General features: G+C 43.9%; 1 long non-coding RNA gene across 1 annotated transcript; it reads right to left on the reverse strand.

Moving 5' to 3' along the window:
• Positions 1 to 26,729, reverse strand: LOC132572282 (uncharacterized). Its single transcript, XR_009555422.1, has 4 exons — positions 26,374 to 26,729; positions 5,504 to 5,647; positions 3,246 to 3,390; positions 1 to 404 (listed from the first exon to the last, which is right to left on the reverse strand). It is a non-coding gene; the product is annotated as an uncharacterized LOC132572282 (long non-coding RNA).
• Positions 26,730 to 27,296: the final 567 nt, after the last annotated feature.

A 27,296-nucleotide genomic window follows, 5' to 3' on the forward strand; every position in this document is an offset into this window, starting at 1 on the left:
CATAGTTAATTTCCTTTATTCTATATTTAGTGCTCACAGACCAACACACCATAAGTAAACAAATTCAATAGTCCAATGGCAAAGGATAAAACAAAAATACACAGAGTATATGTGCGTACTTACAAAAAACCCCACACATCTCTGAACAGAAAAGAAACTCTTAAATTGTAACCGAAGATAAGCACTTGAATACAGATGCTATGTAGGCAAGCAAGACATGTGGATGTGAAAGTACATGAGTGGAAGGAGACTGGTTGTCTATTATTTATTATTTTTTTAAAAACAGACATGGATGGAATCTGCCCCATCTCAGGGACTGACTCTTCTTGGAACACTTCGTTGAGATTATTTCTGTTCATCTTGAACCACATCATGCCAGTTCTTTGCTGTGCTCGTACCAGCTTCTGAGGAGCAACACAGGAGAAGGCTGTTATTAGTTCTATAGGTAACAAGGGGATACATACCAAATCTTTTCTCTACCAACTAGACCTGGGGTTCCCAAACTTTTCCAGGCCACCCCCCCCCCTTGTCTCCCTACCTTACTCCATACAAAGCATTTTTTAGAATAGCTGTTTGAATGATTCATAACATTCAAAACAGTAGCCATCGCACACTTATTTCAAATTCACATTTCTTTCAAATCCAACTTTTCAGTTTAATTTATTCAACAACACTGCTGAACTCGATCCAGTGATACTGGCTTTTCAAAGTAATTTAGCAAGAATCACAGATATCACACTTCGTGACTACCTCACTGTTGAGTAAATTCTTAATGCAGTGGAAGGGCTTGATGAAGCGATACCAGTTTCCCAATGTATATTTTACAGTCACTTAGCAAGAGTCTTAAATCACCACATTTAAGTAATCCGACATCAATTTCTTTGCATAGAAGGAAGTTGCATGACCACACTTAAAACCGCATTCTACCAAATATAATACTGGAAATGAAACAAAGAGCTTCTTCATCCTTGTCCATAGTGCAGGATAGTGATCAGAAATTTCCTTTTGTAACCAAGATTTCTTAATCTTTGGCTTTTGTTCAATGTCCTTTTACAGCTTCTCAAAACAAGGTATGTTGGTCTCACCAGAGCTCTTGTGGCTTATTTACTAAAAATCACTAAAGGTTCTGACAGAGCTGAAATCTGGTGGAAGCTATGCAGAGGCAGAAACTTGGAGTGAACTTTGCCAGTATCAGGGCTCTAGCGTGGTCAGCTGAAAATAAGTGAAGAACACAGTCAGAGGGGCCCACCTCCAGGGCCCTCTCTGCTGCCCCCTACCTCTTAGCACACCTTAGGTAATCGTATTCCCCCAGGGGGTGGTACCACTTACCTTGGGAACCACTGATCTAGACAATGCATGAAGCACAAGATATAAGAATTCTTATATCATTCCAACACATCTAATTTCTTTGCTAAGTGGTTTCCTTTTGTTGATTATATTACATCTCAAGAAATTCCTCCTTATACCTCTTCACAAATGTCTGTGCTTTACTTTTAATCTGCGGGTATCCTAACTCTTTCTCTTTTTCCTTTTTCTTGGCACAGGAGTGGTCTCCACTGTTTCATAACTATTTCTGGTTTTGTTTTCATCTGTGTTGTTGTTGTCTGTCTCTTTTTCTTTCTTTTTTTGCTCCTTTTACAAATTGTTTATGCTTCACCTCCCTCCTCCAAATTCTAAGGTGATCACATAATTATATCTGATATAAATGAATCCGATTTTATTTTCTTAAAGGTCTCATTTTGAGGTATGTCATGCTTTTTAACGACTTACAATATGCAATGCTCTAGATATGGTTCAAAATGTTATCTTTAGTCTCATTGTACAAAGCTATTTGTCATAATATTCACATTTTAGTATTCATATTCATCATTCAATCGTCTTCTCTTTATGTCTGTATTTAGCAGAAATATCTTAATAAAACTGTTTGAAAATTTAAAAAAAAAAAATTCTGAAGCGGTTGCCTCATAGCACTGCTTTAGACTGCAAGTCAAGGATGTCTGCTTTAATGCAGCCTTGTGTAACAACAAAGCCACCCTGCACTTTAAAAAAAATGACCTACCCCATTAGGGAGAAGGCTTTAACCAAGTCTGTTCTTTGCAGGGCTAGTTTTCTGCTTATTCAAAAATGCAGTCTTCAGCCCTGACTTGGATAGCCCAGGCAAGCCCCCTCTCATCAGATCTCAGAAGCTAAGCAAGGCGGACTCTGGATGGGAGATGTTCTTGGAATACCAGAGGAGGAGGTGGGGGCAGGCTTGATTCAGCCATCTCTCTGAATATCCTCCAGGCCTCTAGTAGAGGGTCAGTCACCAGAGGTTACCATGACTTCCAGGTGCGGACACACACACACACCTCCCCCCAAAAATGCACCCCTCCACCTTCAACCAGTTCTACCACCTCCTTCTGCTACCACCTCCTGCTGCATATTTCAACTAAGTCCAATTTCCTGCCCCTCCTACCAATCTAGTCACACAATTCCAACTGTATTCGGGGCTACTCTGAAGCAGGCATCCCATGGAGAGGAAGGGACTCATATTTTACTATCCACAGCCAGCTTCAGCAATCAAACAGAATGGCCAGAGACTATTGTCATGCTGCATAGAAAATGTAGGGATGAAGATCCAGGAAAAGCACAAAATGGCAGCCAGTCCTGTCCAAAACAGCCTCCAGCCCATTAATCTGCCTCCATTTCTTACGTGCCCACACACAGAACAGTAAAGACACGCCTTTGTAGAAGGCTTCAACTGGAATATTTTGCATTTATCCATCAGCATGTTTTCTGCTTTTATTTTAAAAATGTATGCCCCAAACTCAAAACCAAAATGGGTGGCATTGTAATATTATAAAAAGAGAATAAATAAAATCCCACTGGTAGGAAGATTCAAAAAATAATAATAAACCACAGGAGGATGAAAAGCAGACAGCCACAATAGCAAGAGTCAAGGAGCAACAGCAAAGCATCCAAATCAAACATTGTCACCTATCTGAAGACAGGTGCCTGTCCCCTCCCCAACACAGGTTGAACTGCTGTGATGTCACAGAATATTCATCCACATTCTGACTACCAGTGGTGATTTGTAAAGTCCCAAAGGTTGGTACAGCTAGTGAGAGGGCTGTCTTGCCACAGGAAAAACTTCACATAGGGCTAGGACAACATCACATACAGTTTTGTCCAACAACTGCATCTGATCTTCCAACCATAATCCAAGGTAAATGGTTTGGTCCAAAGAAGCTCTACGCTTTTCATACCTGCAGAGCTGTTTGATCCCTCCATGCCATTTCTGCCTCCACGTTTGCTAACTGTGCATTGCGCCTGAACGTTTGCTACGATGATGGAACATTTGGATGGCTGTTCTCAGATCCAGAGTCCTCTTGAACTTCAAAATCTCAACACCTTTAATAAATGATATAATGTTTAAAAAAAGGAAAAAAACCCAAGCAAGCATCTTCTGACAGTAGATTTTTAAGAAATCCTTGGTTCAGGGTTAAGTTTTTGCATATTAATAGCTCCAGATTACATACCCTATTAATGAATCACTGTAATCTGGGAAAAGGCAAGGCCAGCCGAGGGTATCTTGTCAACCCAACCAAGCTGCACCTACGACCTCTGTGTATACTGCCACCAGCTGAGTTCCAGCCTGCAGTAGTAGCACGTGTCGAGGTGATACATTTCACCTCCAACAACCCTGATGATTGAGAACAAGCTAAGCTCCTATGATGTGCCTGCAATCTCCCTCATTGTGCCATCTCAGTCACCAGACCCAACATACTCCAAGGTCCAGTCTGTACCTACAACAGATGAGTTAGTAACAGACTTTAGGGGCCATAATAGTTAAAGCCAGGAAAAGGGTTGTCATTAAAAGGATCAACTGGGCTGAATCAGATCACATCCAGATCGTGTGAAGTGATGGTATTGCTTTACTCTGCTCTAATTAGACCTCATCTAGATTACTGTGTTCAGTCTTGGCCCCCACAATTTAAGAAGGATACATACCAGCTGGAATGTGTCCAGAGGAGGGTAAAAAAGATGGTGAGGGGTCTGGAGACCAAGTCCTACGGAGAAAGATTGAAGGAGCTGGGTATATTAGCCTGGAGAAGAGATGACTGAGAGATGATATCATCATCTTCAAGTACTTGAAGGGCTTTCACATAGGGGATGGTGCAGAATTGTTTTCTGTTGCCCCAGAAAGTAGGACCAGAACCAATGGATTGAAATTAAATCAAAAGAGTTTTCAGCTAAACATTAGGAGGAACTTGCTGACAGAGTGGTTCCTTGGTGGAACAGGTTTCCTCAGGAGGTGGTGGGCTCTCCTTCTTTGGAGGTTTTTAAACAGAGGCTAGATGGTCATCTGACAGCAATCTTGATTATGTGAACTTAAGACAGATCATGAGGGGGAGAGCAAGAATGATTAATCAGTGTTCAGTTTTTATGGCCCTTTCTTACATGCCCAGGGAAATGTTGATAGCCACTTTGGAGTCAGGCAACAATTCTTCTCCAGGCCAGTATGGCCAAGGATCTTGGAAGTTCTTTGTCATCTTCTGGGTAGGGAACAGGGTGTGTGTGCGCGCGCACCCGCGCGAGAGAGAGGAGAGGGAGGTATTTGTGAATTTCCTGCATTATGCAGGGGTTGGACTTAATGACCGTGAAGGTCCCTTCCAACTCTATGATTCTATATATAGAAATCTAGTATGACAGGGAAAAATTCTAAGCTACCAATAGAGTATTGTTCATCCACCTTGTCCAGAATGATAAACCTATTCTGCATTTGCAAAGGAGTGTAGGACTAAAGACCTTGGTACAGCCTCCACATAGTAGGTGCATTCTCACTGCACGGTCTCATTCCTTTTGATCTACCTCCAGTTCTTACGTGCCTATACACAGGAAGTAAAGGCACGCCTTTGTGGGAGGCATCTGTTCTCAATCCAACTGTATCTGCTCAAAAAGTTTTCAACTGATCAAAAAGATGTCAACAAAACCATTTTTGCATGGAACAACTTTTGTTTATAACTGAAAAAGCCAGGGGAAGATGGCCAATGAATTCATTGGGAAAAGGCCATCTCTTTCAAGAACTACTCCTTCCTGCATGGAGTGAAAAATGCTTAAAATTAACCAGTTAATCTTGTACATTTGGGGATGAACATATATTCAACCAGTGAGTGTGTGCAGGGAGTGCTATTAGGCTTTTCAAAGTTCCACTGTCAACATTAAACTCAATAACTCTTGCCCATCAAGTCAAACCAGCCAAGTAGCCAAGTTGATGAAAGCTTACTACTACATAAGCATTTCTTATACTGTTCCTACTCCGTGTTTATAGCCTTGGTCAACTGAGATGGGGTGTATGGATGGACTAGCAATCCCTGACTGGGAAGAGGTTGACATAGATGGCCTTCATTCCCTCTCTGAACCCCTGGTCTCCTCAAAACAGTGTGGAGTATACGGGCCCCTCCCTCAAATATTACAATGCACCGGATCTCACACCACCACTTCAGGAAAATAAAAATATTACCTTTATAGAACACACCACTTTCTTAGGCTGAAGAAATTCAGGTATTTTTGGATCCAATATTGGAGGCCACATCTCAAAGGAACAAAGATGATACCTCGAGGTACTTCAACAGGGAAAGTCAAAAGGTAAATGGTTGTGTCCCACCTGAATAGAGCAGAGAGAAAAAAACAGAAGAACACGGGATTCTATTCTGTTTTCAAAGTTAGATTTGCATTCTTATGGTACTCACTGAACTTACAGGGCAAGAACCTGCCTTGAGCATACATAACTCTGTTGCAACACTGCATAGAATGAACGTACATATGAAACAATTCACAATCAAGACCTGAAACACCACATTTCCAAACCCTGTACCCAGGAACCCCCAAATTCTATACTAAAAAAAAACCCCTTAGCTTATTTTTGTGGGCACATGTATGCTTTATTCATAATCTCTACCGAGCTTCTGCAAGAGAAAACTGTTCTGCTAGGGATGTCACAACAGAAGATATCACAGTAGAAGCAGCTCTTGGTTTAGGACAGTGGAACACATGGAGTGGAAAATATGAAAGCAAGCTGCACCCAGAAAGGTACAGACATTCTGTCACACAAAGCAAAGATGCCATGTAGATGTTTTGAAACATAAAACTAGAAACCGGAGAACAAAGCGCTTGGTTTCTAAAATATTGATGCAGCTGGAGTGATGGAAGCTGAAGCGGGAAGTAGAAAGAGGTTACTTGTGAGGATGAGACAGATGTAAGGAGCTGGGTCTGTCAGAGAATGAGAGAGAAGTTGTGGATTATTACACTCAGGGAGTGGACGAATGCCAGCTCATACACTGCAGCAGCAGCTGTGTTGGGGTTAGTATATACCGAGGTCACTATCATGCAGGTAACCCCAGCCGTAGGTTTCCCCATCTCTCTGACCCCTCAACCCTTGGCCAGCTCATGGGAAGCACAGACCAGTCTGGGTTAAGAGGGATTTAAACCAGACACCCCCATCCTACGCCCTGAGCCTGCCTTGGCGGGGAGGGCGGGGTAGAAATAAAATTTTATTATTATTATTATTATTATTATTATTATTATTATTATTATTATTATTATTATTATTATTATTATTATTATTATTATTATTAAAACTGGTGACCAATACAGCCATGATTCTGTTGCCACAAGTTTATGGATATGATAATATAACCCCAACGCATCATACGCTGGGTGGGGGGGGGGGGAAGATAAAATATAATTCAATGAATTATGCTGTTTACCCAGGACAGTCACATACCCAAATCTATATGGACAGGTATTTGTGATGCAAATGGGTTGCAGGAAGGCTTGAAATGCATCCAGGCTGCTGAGCATGGAAACACCAATGTGTTTTAAATAAACAAAGAAAGAGTACCAGGTCTGGATCTCTTATCTGAATTTCTGAGCACACAGTTTTCCTTCAAGATGTAGCTGGTTAGACAAGTTCAAAGTCTACAAACAGCAGCAAGTATTCAGCAGCCCACCAGGAATTGGCCAACAGCTACAGATCAGTCTGCTTTCAACCCTCCCTGTTTTAGGCCACAAATGATTGGTTTAAGTGTTGGGTGCAGGTGTGGGCCAGGAAACATTTAATAGGCTGGCAACTTGAGGAAACAAATCTGCAAACTTGACTGGAGCAGCAAACCATCTTTCCCTCTTCCATATACATACAACTGATTTTAATAGGGCAAGTGAAAAATTCAGGGTGAGTCCATCCTGCCAAATTGTCTTAGGACCCTTTTTACTTTTGTTTAAACTCTTGATAATCTTGAACATTTTAAATCAGAAAGCAAAATTAACTTTCAGTAGGGCATTCTTTGCTGTTTTCTTGTTTCAAGCTTGTAGCAGATAGTACTTCTGGGTTATGGAAAGCTGATAACTGACAGGGATATACAGTATGTCACAGAAGTGAGTATACCCCCTCACATTTTGCAAATATTTAAGTATATCTTTTCATGTGACAACACTGAAGAAATGACACTAGGCTACAATGTAAAGTAGTGAGTCTACAGCTTGTATAATAGTGTAAATGTGCTGTCCCCTCAAAATTACGCAACACACAGCCCTTAATGCTGGCAACAAAAGTGAGTACACCAAGTGATAATGTCCAAATGGGGCCCAAGTAGCTGTTTTCCCTTCCTGGTGTCATGTGACTCGTTAGTGGTACAAGGTATCAGGTGTGAAGGGGGAGCAGGTTATCACTCTCACTCCCTCATACTGGTCACTGGAAGTTCCACATGACACCTCATGGCAATGAACTCTGAGGATCTGAAAAAATGAATTGTTGCTCTACATAAAGATGGCCTAGGCCAAGGGTGGCCAATGGCAGCTCTCCAGATGTTTTTGCCTACAACTCCCATCAGCCCCAGCCAGCGTGGCCAATGGCCGGGGCTGATGGGAGTTGTAGGCAAAAACATCTGGAGAGCTACTGTTGGCCACCCCTGGTCTAGACTATAAGAAGACCCTGAAACTGAGCTGCAGCACGGTGGCCAAGACCGTACAGCAGTTTTACAGAACAGGCCTCGCCATGGTCGACCAAAGAAGTTGACTGTCCGTGCTCAGTGTCATATCCAGAGGTTGGCTTTGGGAAATAGACGTATGATTGCTGCCAGCATTGCTGCAGAGGTTGAAGGGGGGGGGGGTTCAGCCTGCCAGTGCTCAGACCATATGTTGCATGCTGCATCAAATTGGTCTGCAGGGCTGTCGTCCCAGAAGGAAGCCTCTTCTAAAGATGATGCACAAGAAAGCCCACAAACGGTTTGCTGCAGACAAGCAGATTAAGGACATGGATTTCTGGAACCATGTCCTGTGATCCGATGAGACCAAGATAAACTTATTTGGTTCAGATGGTGGTGGCAATCAGATGAGGAGTACAAAGAGAAGTGTGTCTTGCCTACAGTCAAGCATGGTGGTGGGAATGTCATGGTCTGGGGCTGCATGAGTGCTGCCAGCACTGGGGAGCTACAGTTCATTGAGGAAACCATAAATGCCAACATGTACTGTGACATACTGAAGCAGAGCATGATCCCCTCCCTTTGGAGACTGGGTCGCAGGGTAGTATTCCAACATGATAGCGACCCCAAACACACCTCCAAAACGACCACTGCCATGCTAAAGAAGCTGAGGGTAAAAGTGATGGATTGGCCAAGCATATCTTTAGACCTAAACCCTATTGAGCATCTGTAAGGCATCCTGAAACGTAAGGTGGAGGTACGCAAGGTCTCTAACATCCACCAGCTACGTGACATCATCATGGAGGAGTGGAAGAGGACTCCAGTGGCAACTTGTGAAGCTCTGGTGAACTCTATGCCCAAGAGGGTTAAGGCAGTGCTGGAAAATAATGGTGGCTGCACAAAATATTGACACTTTGGGCCCCATTTGGACATTAGCACTTAGGGGTGTACTCACTTTTGTCGCCAGCAGTTTAGACATTAATGGCTGTGTGTTGTGTAATTTTGAGGGGACAGCACATTTACACTGTTATACAAGCTGTAGACTCACTACTTTACATTGTAACCAAGTGTCATTTCTCCACATGAAAAGATATACTTAAATATTTACAAAATGTGAGGGGGTGTATTCACTTCTGTGACATACTGTACCTTCTTGAGTTAAAAGTCTGCTCCTGGACTTGGAAGGAGATGAGAGCAGTAGGGTCTTGCCACTCCATCCCAATGCACCATGGTCACTCACCACTACCCCTCATCAGTACCACTGAGGCCCCCCCCCCCATTCACTTGCACCCTTCTGCATCCCATAAGCCAAGTGTGACCAAACTGCAGCTCAGGAGCCACATATGGCTTTTTCCACACATGTTGTGTGGCTCTTGAAGCCCCCCCACCCCAACCTGTTGGCTGGCTTGGAGAAGGCATTTGTCTTTTTAAAGCACTTCTCCAAGCCAAGCCAGTTGGCAGCTTGGAGAATGCATTTGAAGTTGCTTTCTTTCCACCTCTCCCTCCCTCCTCTATATAGTTTCCTTCCTTTCCACAAACATCTGCCGTTCATGTCTTGTGGCTCTCAAACATGTTTATTCTATGTGGCTCTTACGTTAAGCAAGTTTGACCACCCCTGCCCTAGGCCAGTGCAAGCTTTACAGCTCCCAAGCTGTATAAGTGCTATAGCAGATCCTAGTCTTCTCAAACACTGTACTCAGTCTTCTTACCTACAGCATATGAAGCAGCCTTGTACCTAAATCAGACCACTGGTCCATATACCCTATCACTGACACAACTGTCCCAATGTCTCAGGGCAGAGGAAATTTCTAGTCCTCCTTCCTAGTTATTTGAGCTGGAGACACCAAGGGCAGAACCTGGGACAGTATACATTAAATGGTGGTATATTTCATTTTAGAAAAAGTATATCCTGCTTTTCCACTCAGATGAATGAAAACACCATTGCAACAACAGTTTTAAGCCAACCAGAAGATAAGAAGCCAGAAGTAGTCCAAACTGAAAACTCTAGCTTAAAAAGAACAATTAAACATTTTCAGAAGCTTTCTAGAATAAATGAGGCTTCAAGTTTCTCTGGAGGACATTTGCCTGCGGGCCTCGTTTTTGCAAGTTTTTGTTATTCTGGCATCATATCTCTGGTTCTATCCAATACTTCTCAATGGACAATATCTTGGCATGAGGTGTGCCAGTGCAAAAAAGAGGTACTCTTAGAGGTGTGTACACAATATTAGTGTGTAACTCTGGGCCATCTTTCATTCACAGAAAGCTTCTTCTTGGATGTGTATGCTATTTTTTCAGGGTGTCCATTAGATACTCTGTCTGCTGTTACAATTTCTGTTGCAGCTGGGACAGCAGTTCCAGCAGAAAAAAGCTTCAGCATCTCATCCAGTTGTGCTTGATTCTACTAATGGATTTCAGTTTTCTGGAATGTGTCACCTGTCTCCTTGGGCCTTTGGCTGCTTGCCAAGTTCCACAAAGCCATCAAAATAAGCTTTTATTGCTACCATCACCCCTGAGAGCGCTTTCTGCTTGCTCTTCCCCAAGTAACAAACCTTCTCAGACTTTGGGTTCTGCCAGTTCAGAACTACATGACAGGCATTCTCTGAGGGCCAAGTCATCTCATCCAAGTGGGTCAAGTTGCCAGGACAACATTGTTTGCCCCTCTGCCCAAATTACTGTTGGTCCAGGATTTTTTTGTGAGGGGGGGGGAGTTGTGCACTCTCCTGTTCATCCTACTGTCTCCACATCTACAGGCAGCAAACCTCTGAATACCAGTGCTAGGAGCAGTGTTCCCTCTAAGCTGAGTTAGTGTGAGCTAAAAAGGTAAAGGTAGTCCCCTGTGCCAGCACCAGTTGTTTTTGACTCTGGGGTGACATTGCTTTCACAATGTTTTCATGGCAGACTTTTTATGGGGTGGTTTGTCATTGCCTTCCCCAGTCATCTACACTTTCCCCCCCAACAAGCTGCATACTCATTTTACCAACCTCGGAAGGATGAAAGGCTGAGTCAACCTGGAGCCGGCTACCTGAACCCAGCTTCCACTGGGATTGAACTCAGGTCGTGATCAGAGGGTTCTGACTGCAGTACTGCAGCTTTACCACTCTGTGCCATGGGGTTCTTCTGTGTGAACTAGCTCATAGTTTTTTAGCCTCTCACACATTTTTGTCTTAGCAAACAAAAAATGGCTCCAGAACTAACTAATTTATGCAGTAGCTCACAACTTTAATGCTAGTAGCTCATAAAGTAGAATTTCTGCTCACAAAACTCCACAGCTTAGAGGGAACACTGGCTAGGAGGCAACATAATGGGAAGACCTTGGCTTCTATGCCCTTTTTGGGTTTGCTCCAGAAGTAGTTTTCCACAACAGATTTTACTCTTTCAGCTGCAGATTCACCCCCTCACACTGTTCCTGGATGTTTCCTATCCCGCTGGAACAGTATTTTGAGCAACCATTTTGGACTACATCGTGTTGGAAGAGGGGAAGATGTTCCCTTCCACTGATGTAACTCTCTTCCACTGGATATAATCCCTTATATTGTACAGAATTACACTATTTGAACAACTCATTTGGGGGATGGGGAGGATAATTTTTGTTTGCTTGAAAAAAACAACAACCTTGAATGGCAACCACCTAAAGAGCCTTTGGCTAGGAGTGCTGGATCTAAACTCTGTAAATGAAATACAATCAAATTCATGTCTTCTATGCCTGAAGTAGAGCCCCTCCTCTTTATCAAGCCACAAGCTGCCACCACCAATCCACACACATGCCCAGATGATCAGAAGTGTTAGCTACTTACAAATTCCATGTACTATTCTTATTAGTTTATTTATATTCTGCCCCTTCCCCCTTTTGGGGGGCTCAGAGCGGAGTACAACAATTTGAATTAAAATCACACTCTAGTCTGCTTTCCTCCATTTGGAAGGAGGAAAGGGGCACTACATGAAGGCTGATGGTGAAGGCTATTGCTAGGAAACTCTCTGGGAGTAGAGGAAACTTTAACATCAGCCTCTCACACACAAAAGCCCTAGCTTCCAATGTGCTGCTGAAAAGAGAATCATTTAATAATAAACAAGTGTGGTAATTTTTGAATTTTTATCCTGCTTGCTAGATAGGGTGGGATACAAATCCAAAAATGAAATTAAATTAATTCAGCAGGCTGCACTGGAGACACCCCTGAATACAGGGCTGCTTGCAGCTTGCTTTCCATGAAAAGCAAACAGTGACTTTTGTAAGATTAAACTGGCATCAAAGACAGAAAATACAAGACTGTGGCCACCCATGCACTTGTAAACAGAATGCTGGTGCTTAAGAATCCAAAGTATTTTCCCCAAGGAATCCATGCTTAAAAATTCAACAGCAACTCTTAAAAAGTCAAGTCAGGCTCCTAGGAGTTTTAAACATTTTCCAGGCCTGGATATAAGCACCAGAGATGCACTTGACAGGCAGATGATTCAACTAAGTGGCATTTGGAGAGTCAGGGTGCCAAGGTGCTTAAAGTGACACGCTGGGATGGAAAGCATGAGTTCAAATCCCCCACTCAGTAACTAATCTCACTGGGCGATCTGGGGGCCAATAATTCTCTCAGCCCACCTCAACAGGTCGTTATGAGGATAAAATAAGAGAGCATCTCTAGAAAAACTGAGATGTGAAGACTCCTCAGTGAGAGCAGTCAGAGAAGACAAGGTGTCACAACAGACACTGTCATAAGCAGGGCTTTTTTTGAGCAGGAAAGCACAGGAACGCAGTTCCGGCTGGCTTGGTATCAGAGGATGAGCCCTAATAGGCAAATGAGTTCCTGCTGTGAAATAATGGTGGCACCAGGGAAATAATGAGCCTTTAATTTGCAAGGCTCATCCTTGCCAGAGGCAGAAGCTGCAGTAGAAGAAGCTGTTTGGATCCAGAACAGAGCTGGTAAGGTGAGTGAGACTTGATTTGCTTTTCTAAAAGTGCTGGGGAGCATTACCTAGAGGTAACTGTGGAGTGCTTGGTGCCTGCTGGAGAGGGGTTTCTGATTGCTTTTGTGTGTCTTTTGTGTAGCTGTTGCTGAGTGAGGAGAGCTTGTTTTCCTGGGGGTAATTGCTGGCCCCACCCTCTGCTGTTGCTCTGGCTGTTGAATCAGAGGTGGGTGGGGGTCTGAGCCTTTAATTTGCAAGGCTCATCCTTGCCAAAGGGCTCTTAGCCTGGGGATCTAGCCTAGGGGTTCTGTAGAAAGATGGGTAGTTACTCAAAAGTAGTTTCAAGTGGTAGCTGGTAGTGAGATTTAAAGAGAAGTGAAGATAAAGAAAATTTTGAAATGGATTGCAGCAGTATGGCTGGTGAGGGAGCAGAGGCAGTGATGTGTAAAGACTGTGGGATGTTTGTATTTCTACCTGAGAGTAGCACGAATTACACTTGCAGCAAGTGTAAGTTAGTGGCCCTGCTGAAGTAAAAGATACAGGGACTGGAGGCATGATTGTCCACACTGCAGGGTATAAAGGAAGATGAGGATTTTCTTGACAAAACATATGAGGCGCTCTTGAAAGGACAAGAGAAGGGAAAGGAAACGGTATCTCAGCAATTAGAAAAGGACCCAACACAGGAGGAGGGTTCCTGGAAAAATGTAACCCAAAGGAGAAACAAAATCAGGAGATGTTCTGAGCCCCTGTTGCTCAGCAATAGGTTCCACGATCTCCCCACAGTAACTGATTCTGAGTCATTGGAACAAGGGCTACTTCCCCAGCCTCCACGAAGCTTGAAGAACGTTTCTCAGAATCCTGTGGATAAGAAGCCTGGAGCTTCTGCTCCCCAATATAGGAAGAGGAAGGTGGTGGTGATTGGAGACTCCTTGCTCAGAGGAGTGGAGCCCAAAGTGTGCCAACCGGACTTGTCATCTCGAAAGGTCTGCTGTCTGCCAGGTGCACGCATCCAGCATGTGAGAGAAAGGATTGGAAGACTTATCAAGCCCACGGATTACTATCCTTTCGTGCTGATCCACATGGGAATGAACGATACTGCCCGTCATAGCCCTGAACGTATTAGAAAAGACTATGTGGCTCTTGGTCAGAAGGTGAAGGAGCTTGGCGTACAGGTTGTGTTCTCGTCAGTGCTTCCTGTTGAAGGCCGTGGCTTAGGACGAGAAAGAAGAATACTTCAAATAAACAACTGGCTATATCGATGGTGTCGTCAGGAAAGATTCGGATTTCTGGACCATGGCTTACGCTTTTGAGATGGTGGTCTTCTATTGGGAGATGGTTTGCACCTTACGGCGGTAGGGAAAAGGGTGTTTGGTATCAGCTTTGCTAACCTAATAAGGAGGGCTTTAAACTAAATTGTATGGGGGAGCGAGACAATAATTCAAAGCCTTGTATGATGCCAGAAACTGGGGATAAGAACATTAAAGATTTGCAAAGAGTGGTGCATACGTTAGGTAATGCGAACTTGCAGGCTTGTACGGAAACGAAATCCTCGGGATGCATAAAACATGGATTCCAATGTCTCTATACTAATGCACAGAGTTTGGGAAGCAAACAGGAGGAACTGGAAGTCCTAATAAAGGAAGGAGACTATGACATAATAGGCCTTACTGAAACTTGGTGGGATGACACTCACAACTGGAATATTAGGATTCAGGGGTACAACTTATCTAAAAGGGACAGGCAAATGAGAAAGGGCAGAGGCATAGCAGTATATGTGAAGGAGGTATATACTTGTGAGGAAATATGTGAATCTGAACATGGCAGCTCAGTCGACAGTCTTTGGGTAAAAATAAAAGAAGAAAGAAATAACAGTGATATTATTGTGGGGGTCTGCTATAGACGACCAAGTCAGGCAGAGGACTTGGATGAGATACTTCTACAGCAGATTGCAAAGTTCTCCAAGAGAAGGGATACAGTGATCATGGGAGATTTCAATTACCTGGACATCTGTTGGAAGTCCAACTATGCTAAAAATGAAAAGTCAAATATATTCCTAACTTGTCTTGCTGACAACTTCCTTTTCCAGAAAGTGAAAAAGGAAACAAGGGGATCTGCTATCTTGGATTTGATTCTCACCAACAAGGAAGAATTGATTGAAGAAGTGGAAATAGTGGGCACCCTGGACAGTAGTGACCATGTGATTTTGGAATTTACAGTCTTAGGGAAGGGAAAAGCTATATGTAGTCAGACTTATAGGTTGGACTTCAGAAAAGCAAACTTTGATAAACATAGAACTATGCTGGGTAAAATCCCATGGTCAGAAATACTTAGGAGGAAGGGGGTCCAGGAGGGGTGGGAGTTTCTTAAAAGCAAAATACTGAAAGCGCAATCATAGACGATTCCTATGAGAAGAAAAAATGGAAAAAGCCTAAAGTCAAAGTGGCTCCATGGACAGCTCTCTAAAGACGAGAAATAAAAAAGACTCTTTTAGGAATTGGAAGGAGGGCCTTATAACCAAGGATGAATATAAACAAATCACCAGTGCTTGTAGAGAAAAAGTTAGGAAAGCTAAAGCTCAGTATGAGCTTCGGCTGGCCAAAGATGCTAAAAACAAAAAAAGGTTATATTCTTATGTTCAGAGTAAGAAAAAGAGCAAGGACATGGTAGGATCTGTTCTGGGACCTGTATTGTTCAACATCTTTATCAAAGATTTGGATGAAGGAATAGAGGGAATGCTTATTAAATTTGCAGATGATACTAAATTGAGAGGGGTTGCAAACACAGAAGAAGACAGATACAGGATGACCCGGACAGGCTGGAAAACTGGGCTAAAATCAATAAAATGAATTTTAACAGGGATAAATGTAAAGTTCTGCATTTAGGTAGGAAAAATCCAATGCATAGTTATAGGATGGGGGAGACTTGTCTTAGCAGTAGTATGTGCGAAAAGGATCTAGGGGTCTTAGTGGATCATACGCTGAACATGAGTCAACAGTGTGATGTGGTGGCTAAAAAGGCAAATGCAATTTTGGGCTGCATCAACAGATGTATAGTGTCCAGATCACATGATGTGATGGTATCGCTTTACTCTGCTCTGGTAAGACCTTACCTGGAGTATTGTGTTCAGTTTTGGGCACCACATTTTAAGAAGGATATAGACAAGCTGGAACGGGTCCAGAGGAGGGTGACGAAGATGGTGAGGGGTCTGGAGACCAAGTCCTATGAGGAAAGGTTGAAGGAGCTAGGGATGTTTTGCCTGGAGAGGAGGCGGCTGAGAGGTGATATGATCACCATCTTCAAGTGCTTGAAGGGCTGTCATATAGAGGATGGTGTGGAATTGTTTTCTGTGGCCCCAGAAAGTAGGACCAGAACCAATGGGTTGAAATTAAATCAAAAGAGTTTCCAGCTCAACATTAGGAAGAACTTCCTGACCGTTAGAGTGATTCCTCAGTGGAACAGGCTTCCTTGGAGGTTTTTAAACAGAGGCTAGATGGCCATCTGGCAGCAATGAAGATCCTGTGAATTTAGGGGGAGGTGTTTGTGAGTTTCCTGCGTTGTGCAGGGGGTTAGACTAGATGACCCTAGAGGTCCCTTTCAACTCTATGATTCAGGGGTGTGGCCTAATATGTAAATGAGTTCCTGCTGGACTTTTTCTACAAAAAAAGCCCTGGTCATAACACACTTCCCCATTTGCCCCCATTTTCTGAAGTAAGGTGGGTGGTCTTTTGACAGACTTTTCTCTAATAGTACCAAGGCTCTGGAACTCCCCCCCCCCCCAAAAAAACACATACATATGCTTGTAGCCTTTCAAAGCTTCAGTGTCAGGTAAAACTGTTTCTTTTTACCTAACCAATGTGGGTGGAACTGCCTTGCCTTTAAGATTTAACACATTAATATTTGCACAGCTTTTTAATGCCCTGGTAGGTTACTGAATTATTTTTGAGAGGAGTTAGCCATTTTAGTCTGTTGCTGCAAAATAGTAAGAGTCCAGCGGCACCTTTAAGACTAACACATTTTATTGTAGCATAAACTTTTGAGAAACACAGCACTCTTCTACAATGAAATGTGTTAGTCTTAAAGGTGTTACTGGACTCTATTATTTTAGTTATTCTTATAGTTCACTTCTAGTTTTACACACAGTCATGTCTTAATTACTTAGCTGCACTTCTGCTGTGGACATTACTGATTGTTCACATTTTTAAGTATTATTGGGTTTGTTGTGGGGAGAAGCTTGGTAACATTTTATCTGTAATTAAGACTCCTGAACTACCTCAGGAGATACCAGCTTGAGAGTCATGCACATTAGTGTCTTAAACAAGAAAAAGGCAGTCTGCCTATTACTAGAATATAAGGGCAAAAAAGAAGCCATGTTGGATCAGACCAATGGCTCTTCCAGTCCAACACTTGGTGTCACACAGTGGCCAAAACCCAGGCAACATCAGGAGGTCCACCAGTGGGGCCAGAACTCCAGAAGCCCTTCCACTGTTGCCTCGCCAGGCATCGCAAATACAGAGCACAACTACCCAAGACATTGTGTTTCATCTATACCTTGTGGCTAATAACCACAGATGGACCACTGCTCCATATGTTTATCCAATCCCCCCTTTATATTATTAATGTTTATCGCTGCCACCACTTCCTGTGGCAGTGAATTCCAGCTGTTAATTACTCCTTGAGTGAAGAACTACTTCCTTTTATCTGTTCTAAACCTACTGCTCATTAATTTCATTGATGGCCCATCACTTCTTATATTGAGCGAAGAGGCTGTTGTACAATATACACCTGTATGGGACCCCTGGGGCATTCCAAGATGCATTCTTAGTTCATGCAGGACAGCAAGGAGGTCTGATAGGCCTCAGCCAGGTTTCACACAAACTAATTATGAACCCTAGTACAGTGGGATTCTACAACAGGTGAACCAATGTAAAAAGGATTCCCTGAAGACAGGCAGTTCTGAACCCCTGGTATAAAAAGTATGAACAAAATCATGCTAAAGCAGGGCCAGTTGAGTGGCTGAACTATAGGCTATCTGCTTGGCATGCAAATATTTCCAGCTTGATCCCCAGCATCTCCAATGGAAATAACCAGGCAGGTGATGTGAAAGGTGTGAAATCCTGAAGACTCCACTGCCAGTTAAGAGTAGCTAATACTGCTTGAGAGACCAAAGGTCTGACTTTGGAGTCCTGATCACATTATTGTGAACACACTTACCACCCATGTACAGTATGCTCTTGTTTTTCCTCTACAAGCCCACTGAGTGATTCTCATGTTTTGTTTAATGCATCTACAGCTGAATGTCTATGTTAGAGTTCTGCAGCACCTTAAATGCCAACAAGAACTGGGGATATAAACATTCGAGAGTCAAAGCTCCCTTTGTCAGGTTATCTTGTTGGTACCTAAGATGCTACTAGACTTGAATCTAACTGTTCTACTGCAGATCAATACAGCTACCCTCTGAAACCACAGCTGAACTTGTGATTGAAACTACACCAGATATTGGCCTAGACTATAAGAATATTGCCAAGACCCTGAAACTGAGCTGCAGCACAGTGGCCAAGACCATACAGCGGTTTAACAGGACAGGTTCCACTCAGAACAGGCCTCGTCATGGTCGACCAAAGAAGCTGACTGCCCGTGCTCAGCGTCATATGCAGAGGTTGGCTTTGGGAAATAGATGTATGAGTGCTGCCAGCATTGCTACAGAGGTTGAAGGGGTGGGGGGTCCGCTGAATGAAACTGGTCTGCAGGGCTGTCATCCCAGAAGAAAGCCTTTTCTAAAGATGATGCACAAGAAAGCCCGCAAATGGTTTGCTGCAGACAAGCAGACTAAGGACATGGATTTCTGGAACCATGTCCTGTGGTCCGATGAGACCAAGATAAACTTATTTGGCTCAGATGGTGTCAAGCGTGTGTGGCAGCAACCAGGTGAGGAGTACAAAGACAAGTGTGTCTTGCCTACTGTCAAGCATGGTGGTGGGAATGTCATGGACTGGGGCTGCATGAGTGCTGCCGGCACTGGGGAACTACAGTTCATTGAGGGAACCATGAATGCTAACATGTACTGTGAAATACCGAAGCAGAGCATAATCCCCTCCCTTCAGAGACTGGGCTGCAGGGCAGTATTCCAACATGATAACGACCCCAAACACACCTCCAAAACGACCACTGCCTTGCTAAAGAAGCTGAGGGTAAAGGTGATGGACTGGCCAAGCATGTCTCCAGACCTAAACCCTATTGAGCATCTGTGGGGCATCCTGAAATGGAAGATGGAGGTGCGCAAGGTCTCTAACATCCACCAGCTATGTGACATCATCATGGAGGAGTGGAAGAGGACTCCAGTGGCAACCTGTGAAGGTCTGGTGAACTCTTTGCCCAAGAGGGTTAAGGCAGTGCTGGAAAATAATGGTGGTCGCACAAAATATTGACACTTTGGGCCCCATTTGGACATTATCACTTAGGGATGTATTCACTTTTGTTGCCAGCAGTTTAGACATTAATGGCTGTGTGTTGCGTAATTTTGAGGGGACACCACATTTACACTGTTATAGAAGCTGTAGACTCACTACTTTACATTGTAGCCAAGTGTCATTTCTTCAGTGTTGTCATATGAAAAGATATACTTAAATATTTACAAAATGTGAGGGGGTGTACTAAGAACATAAGAGAAGCCATGTTGGATCAGGCCAATGGCCCATCCAGTCCAACACAGTGGGCACACAGTGGCCAAAAAAGAAAGGAAGTTCACAAGTGGGGCTAGTAGCCCTTCCACTTTGCCCCCCCTCTCCCAAGCACCAAGAATACAGAGCATCACTGCCCCAGACAGTTCCAATAATATGCTGTGGCTAATAGCCAGTGATGGACCTCTGCTCCATATTTTTATCCAAATCCCTCTTGAAGCTGGCTATGCTTGTAGCCGCCACCACCTCCTGTGGCAGTGAATTCCACTTTTGGGTGAAGAAGTACTTCCTTTTATCCGTTTTAACCCAACTGCTCAGCAATTTCATCGAATGCCCATGAGTTCTTGTATTGTGAGAAAGGGAGAAAAGTACTTTCTCCACTTTCTCCATCCCATGCATAATCTTGTAAACCTCTATCACGTCACCCTGCAGTCGATGTTTCTCCAAGCTAAAGAGCCTCAAGCGTTTTAAGCTTTCTTCATAGGGAAAGCATTCCAACCCATTAATTATTCTAGTTGCCCTTTTCTGGACTTTTTCCAATGCTATAATATCCTTTTTGAGGTGCGGTGACCAGAATTGCACACAGTATTCCAAATGAGACCACACCATCAATTTATACAGGGGCATTATGATCCTGGCTGATTTGTTTTCAGTTCCCTACCTAATAATACCCAGCACGGCGTTGGCCTTTTTTATTGCAATTGCACACTGTCTTGACATTTTCAGTGAGTTATCTACCACGACCCCAAGATCTCTCTCTTGGTCAGTCTCTGCCAGTTCACAACCCATCAACTTGTATTTGCAGCTGGGATTCTTGGCCCCAATGTGCATTACTCTGCACTTGGCCACACTGAACAAATGTCTTCACAAATGTCTATGGTCTACTTTTAATTGCCTTTGCCCTGCTTTTGTTTCTTACTCTCCTTTCTTGACACAGGAGTGGATACTACTGTTTAGCTGTGATTTCTGTTTCTTCTATTCGTCTTATTCCTACTGTATGCTCACTGTTTCCCTCCCCCCCTTTTCCCCTTCTTCATTCCTTCTTTCTCTCCTTCCCTCCCTTTCTCATCAAACATACTTTGTGTGAATGAATTTACTATACTGAGTGAATTTACTTTTATTTTTACATACTTCAGGGTCTCGTATTAAGTTATTGAACATTTTCCTAATAGTTTTACAGTATGCAAAGCTCTATAGTTTAGTATATACGATCTCTTTCAATTCATTTCATACTGCTGCTTGACATGTTACTTGCATTTTGAATATCTACTTGTTCACTGATCATGAGAAGGAGGGCAGAAATGGTCGCATCAGTTCTTAGTTCTTGTGGCACTTTCTTACACACACGAGGAAATGCTGACCGTCACTCTGGGGTCAGGAAGAATTTTTTTCCCCTCCAGGCCAGTCTGGCCCGGGATCTTGGAAGTTTTTTGCCATCTTCCGGGCACGAAGCAAGGGTCACTGGATGTGTGGGGGGGAGAGGTATTTGTGAATTTCTTGCATTGTGCAGCTTGGACTAGAGGACCCTTGGGGGCCCCTTCCAATGCTCCCTCTTAAGTTGCAGTCTTGTGAGCAAAAATTCTACTTGCATTAAAGTTGTGAGCTACTGCATAAATTGTGTGCTCTGGGGTTACCCTTCCTGAGATAAGACAAAAATCTGTGAGCTGGAGAGTAAAAATCTGTGAGCCAGCTCATGTTAACTCAGCTTAGAGGAAACACTGGTCTCTTCCAACTCTAATTCTATGAAAAGCACAAAGTGAAATGCTCTGTAAGAGGTAACATTGAATCTAATAGGGATGTGTTTCACAGTATCACCATTTTGTTATGTGAAGCACGAAGTGGCAACTCTTGCAACTGTAGCTGCCCTCCATCCTGAGACTTCACCCTGGAAGAGCTTCAGTCACCTTCTATCAGCCTCACAGTTCCAACTGAATTTCCATTCCACAGCCATGAAGAGCATTCCCCCCCCCCCGCCCCGACTAGACCTCAAATATATCTGGAAGGTGGCCATGCCACCTGCAGCAACGCCACACCGCATTTAGTCCACTTGTATTTACTTCTGGCTTGGCTAATTATGTCACAGAGCCACCTCTCTTCCCCACATTAAAAACAAAAGAATCCTGCACCCTGGACAAAGAAGCTTTATAGGAGGTATCAAGAAGCTTTATAGAAGGTATCATAACAATACAAAGGAGACCTAGGTTATACTTGCACAAAAACAGAATGAAAAGCCCCAAGATGACAAGAATTCCAGTACATTCAACCAATATTTCAATCAGTAATGTTCATAACAACTTCGCAGAGCACAATGTCACAATATAAACCGGAGAAATCATTCACAGTATTAATCACATACTAAACAGCCCCACAAAGAGTTCGCTGCTGTACAAAAATACATTAACACAGTATCACAATACTTGCAAAAGCTGTTCTGTCAAAGAAAACAGTCCAAATTAGTCCAATATAGCCATATTTGGACCTAATATTGCGAATGGTTTTTGAGGTTTATATTGTGACATGGTGCTCTTTGAAGTTATCATGAATATTACTGAGTGAAATATTGGTTGTATGTGCCGGAATTCTTGTCGCCTCGGGGCTTTTCATTCTGTTTTTACAGGAGGTATCAGCACACTTCTGAGTGAAATAGCATTACCTTTTGTCTTGACGTGGATGGCCCAGGCTAGCCCAATCTCATCAGATCTCAGAACTAGTCTGGGTCAGCCCTGGTTAGTACTTGGATGGGAGGCTACCAAGGAAGTCCAGGGCTGCTGCACAGAGGCAGGCAATGGCAAACCACCTCTGTTCATCTCTTGCCCATAAAGCCCTGTGGGGTTATCATATATTGACTACAACTCGATGGCACTTTCTATTACCAAGTCATACTACAGGAACATAATGGTGGTGAAAGGGCCATCATGTCACAGCTAACTCCACAGGGTTATCAAGGCAAGAGACATTCAGAGATGGTTTACAATTCCCAGGCTGATTCTACACTCATTGTCGATTCTGATTTTTTGAGCATTGAATTCGCCTGCTAGAAATCCACATAGTATTATTGGATCTACATTCAAAATTTTGCTCCTCGTCTTTTCTGGAGTTTCAACTCTACATCCGAATCTGCAGAAAACCCCTGCTCAAAAGTACTCTTGTAAAGTAGGAGCAACTCTGGGGTGAAACTACTTTTGGTGCCAATTCAAGAAAATGAATGCGAACGATTTCAGAAAATGCAAAGCCAGACAGAAGTGACGGCGGTATGCAATACAGATGAACATTTTTAAATGCACACTGAGAGAATCTTCTGCCCAGAGTAAAAACAGCCCCAGCCTCTACAAAGTGATCAAAAAATTAAATAGAACTGTGCACATAGAATCCTAGGAATTTGAGAAATCCACTTGTGGGTAAACTCACACTAGCATCTGACTAATCTTTCATCCCTTGTTCAACGATATAACTGCTTCTGCCACAGCCTTCCATTCTTCTTTGTAACTGTGTATTTCGGAAAACTATATCTCTGGCCTGGATGACCCAGGCTAGCCCAATTTCATCAGATCTTGGAAGTTAAACAGAGTTTGCCCTGGCTAGTACTTGGATGGGAGGTCACCAAAGAACTCTGGGACTGCTGTGCAGAGGCAGGCGATGGCAAAAGCACCTCTGGTTGCCTCTTGTCTTGAAAGCTCCACAAGGTCACCGTAAGTCATCTGCAACTTTCCACCAATCCATCCATTTGCTCATCTTGAATACGCTGCCTATCAACTGCACTGAGTCCTTGTGAATTCTATTATTTAGGGAAGAGGCAAAGAAAAGGGTTCACTTTTTCTGCAGGAGGATTAATTTCTATCATGGGAGGATTAATCACTTTCATGGGAGGGTCTGATGAAGTGTGCTTAGAGAGTACACAAAAGCTTACATTCTGAATAAAACTAAGGTGGTTTAAAGGTGTGACTTGACTCCTATTTTGTTTCGTGGGAGGGGTGAAGCTGTGACTCCATACTGGAGAATCTGCTCTGCATGCAGAAGGTCTCCATCCCCAGCACCTTCACTCAAAAGAATCAAATGGGTTGGAGGTGATGCAGCAGACTTCGACCTCAGAACCTGCTGCCTCTCAAAGCACAATACTAAATTTGATAACCCGATAATCTGACTCAGTACAATGCAGGTTCACATACCTCTTTTCCTCTAACACAGGGATGGTCAAACTGTGTCTCCGGAGCCACATGTGGCTCTTTCACACATATTGTGTGGCTCTTAAAGCTCTCACCACTCTGTCGGCCAGCTTGGAGAATGCATTTAAAGTTAAAGTTGCTTTCTTTCCACCCCTCTCCCCCTTCTCTATCTTCCTTCCATCCCTCTCCCCCCTCCTCTCAAACATCTGATGGCCATGTCTTGTGGCTCTCAAAATTCTGATGTTTATTCTATGTGGCTCTTACATTAGGCAAAGTTAGCCAACCCTGCTCTAACATAAAGGCCATGAATGGCTTAGCCTTTCATTATAAGGAAAGTCATTGATGATTTTGGTGACCCTGCACTGCACCCTCCCATCTGTACAATACCCTTGGAGAGACCTCTTGTCTTTGATCCCTTGCCTAATAATCCCAGTCATTAAAGGAATCCCTCTCCCCACCCCCAAGTGCTGCTGAACCTTTTCCAGGGGTGGAATTTTAGCAGGAGCTCCTTTGCATATTAGGCCACACACCCCTGATGTAGCCAATCCTCCAAGAGCTTACAAAAGCTCTTGTAAACTCCAAGAGGATTGGCTGCATCAGGGGTGTGTGGCCTAATACGCAAAGGAGTTCCTGCTAGAATTCCACCCCCAACCTTTTCACTGTGAAACCAACATCTCTTTTCCAGTCAGCCACTGCCAGTTCAAATGCCCATCAGTGTCTTCCTGGGCATCTTTGGCTCCAACGTACATTACTTGATATTGAACCTCATGTGTTGTAATGCTGCCTGCTCATCCAGTCTGGAGAGAACTCATGAAGCTGTCTTTTACTGAATCAAGTGGGCAGCTGTGTTGGTCTAAAGTAATAGAACAAAGAAGTAGACAAGTTGCACCTTTAAGACCAACTAAGCTTTATTCAGAATGTAAGCTTTTGTAAGCTCTAAGCAGGCATTTGGTCCATCTACTTAGACAGGCAGCAGCTCTCCAGGGTCTCAGGCAGGTTTTTCACAAAACATCCTACCAGACCTTTTAACTGGAAATGCCAGGGATTGAAACCTGGGACATTCTGCATGCCAAGCAGATGCTCCACCGCTGAGCCACAGCCCCTTCCCCTCTTCAGAATCAGCTTTGGGTTTACACCATTCACTTAGTGTCATCTGCAAATCTGGCCACTTCATTCATTCATGCCTCCCCTTCAAGATGATTTATGAACAAGTTAAAGAGCATTAGCTGAAGAAGAGCTGCAGATTTATACCATGCCCTTCTCTCTGAATCAGAGACTCAGAGCGGCTTACAATCTCCTATATCTTCTCCCCCCACAACAGACACCCTGTGAGGTGGGTGGGATTGAGAGGGCTCTCACAGCAGCTGCCCTTTCAAGGACAACCTCTGCCAGAGCTATGGCTAACCCAAGGCCATTCCAGCAGGTGCATGTGAAGGAGTGGGGAATCAAACCCGGTTCTCCCAGACAAGAGCCCACACACTTAATCACTACACCAAACTGGCTCTCTTCTACAAGAGACCCCCAGGGGACCCCACTCCTTACTCCTCACTACTTGCCAGAATGTAAACCAAATCGGCCAAGAAGAAATTCTGCCGCTGACACCAACAGAGAGACAAGCATTGTCAAAATGGAGAGCTGCAGCTACAGTGAAAGAAGACTGTTACGCGCACACATGGATGACTAGCTGAACACAAAAGATGAAGAACCTTTTTATTATAGCTACAGACAATGTGAGAGTGAATGGAAAATCTGCAGGGAGTAAGGCAGGGGAAAGCTGCTCCTTTCACATTCAGACACACCATCCAGTACATATGAACATATGAAGCTGCCTTATTCTGAATCAGACCCTCAGTCCATCAAAGTCAGTATTGTCTAGTCAGACTGGCAGCAGCTCTCCAGGGTCTCAAGATGAGGTTATTCACGCCTATTTGCCTGGACCCTTTTTAGTTGGAGATGCCGGGGATTGAACCTGGGACCTTCTGCTTACCAAGTAGATGCTCTACCACTGAGCCACTGTCATATTCCAAATTCTTCAGAGCAGGCAGTCTCAGATTCTGCACACACCTGGAGATCAGCAATCTGGGCACATTCACAGCACACATGTCCAGTTGCTGACAGACCTGAAGGAAAACATCTTTTCCCTTTACTAGAGACCTGATAGGCAGAAATGGACAGCTGCAGCTTTTCATGGTATGGAGATAAATATATTTTATTTTGAATAATGCTATGCTGCCTCCTCAGAGTCCTATCAATAACATTATTTGGTATATAATATCCTATTAACCTTCTACTAAAAGAACAGGGTATTTTTATCCAAGCGTGCCGGCAACCCTAAATACATGCCATGCACACTCACCTCAACACAGTACTGCCTACAATTCCTATCACGAATGCAAAGTTCAACTAAAGGAGGAGGACAGCTGCACAACAAGGGAAGAGATTCCCCTTGACACTTTTTCCTTTCGACAATGGGAAAGATATCCTTGGCTTGAGCAACTAGGTTTTTTTTTAAAAAAAAAATTAAACCTGGCATTCCTGCTAAGAACGGCAGGCATCGCTATGCAGATGTATGCTGCGAACGTGCCTGGACTCTTGATCGCGAGGTGTGCAGACCGGGCAAGTTCACAGAAAACATGCAGCAGCTACGCGACGATCTTCCAGCGTGGCTAACGCTCCTACCTTCCGGATCCCAACTGCGGAAAATGCGGCTGCCAGAAAAACGCCTTCTCCTGCTAACGATCGCGCTCAGCCATGATCACCGCTTCACCCGCAGGAGTCGAACACGCACGATCCCCTTGCATGAAAAATTGCTTGTGTCCGGCGCTGAAGTTCCCCAACGCGGCTTCCTTGCACGACAGTGACACGCGATCCAGCCTTCCACTTGTTCATCGTATCGCCTTTCCGATCTTATCCGTGGCGCTGATGGGAATAGATTCACAACCGGCCGCTGGAGAAAACGAACTGCAACTCACACCGCTGCCAGGCCGCGCTCCACTCTGCAGTGCCTGCCGGGAAGTTGCAAAAAAAAAAAAAAATCCCCAAATTGCCTTCCCTCCCTTCTTATTGGCTTGCTAGGCGAGCCCTGCTATTGGTCAGTCTGAGGTCGGTAGGCGGAGCGTTCCTGGTCCAAGTTTTCCTGGGGGGTAGCTGCGGGAAGTCGTTGTTCACGAGTAAGCATTGCTGTAATGAACGCGGAGTTGCGTCTCAGGATTCGTGAGGATTTGCTTCTAAGTGTGGAAAGGAAAAATATGCTTTATTGCCAAGGCTAGGGGTGGCCAAACTGCGGCTCGGGAGCCACATGTGGCTCTTTCACACACACTCTCAAAGGCCCCCGCTTCTTCAGACAGCTTAGAGAAGGCATTTCTCTCTTTAAATCACTTATCCAATCCAGCCAGTTGGAGAATGTATTTATAGTTAGTTTCTTTCCACCTCTCCCTCCCTTCCGCATCCATTTGCCTGCCTTCCTTCTTGCAGCTCTCAAACCTCTCACATTCATGTCTTGTGGCTCTCAGACATCTGATGTTTCTCCTCTGTGGCTCTTATATTAAGCAAGTTTGGCCGCCCCTAGCCATGGCCGACTTATCCACTGGGCACAGTGCCTA

Source organism: Heteronotia binoei, chromosome 5 (assembly GCF_032191835.1).
Source record: "Heteronotia binoei isolate CCM8104 ecotype False Entrance Well chromosome 5, APGP_CSIRO_Hbin_v1, whole genome shotgun sequence".
In the NCBI taxonomy this organism is placed as follows: Eukaryota; Metazoa; Chordata; class Lepidosauria; order Squamata; family Gekkonidae; genus Heteronotia; species Heteronotia binoei.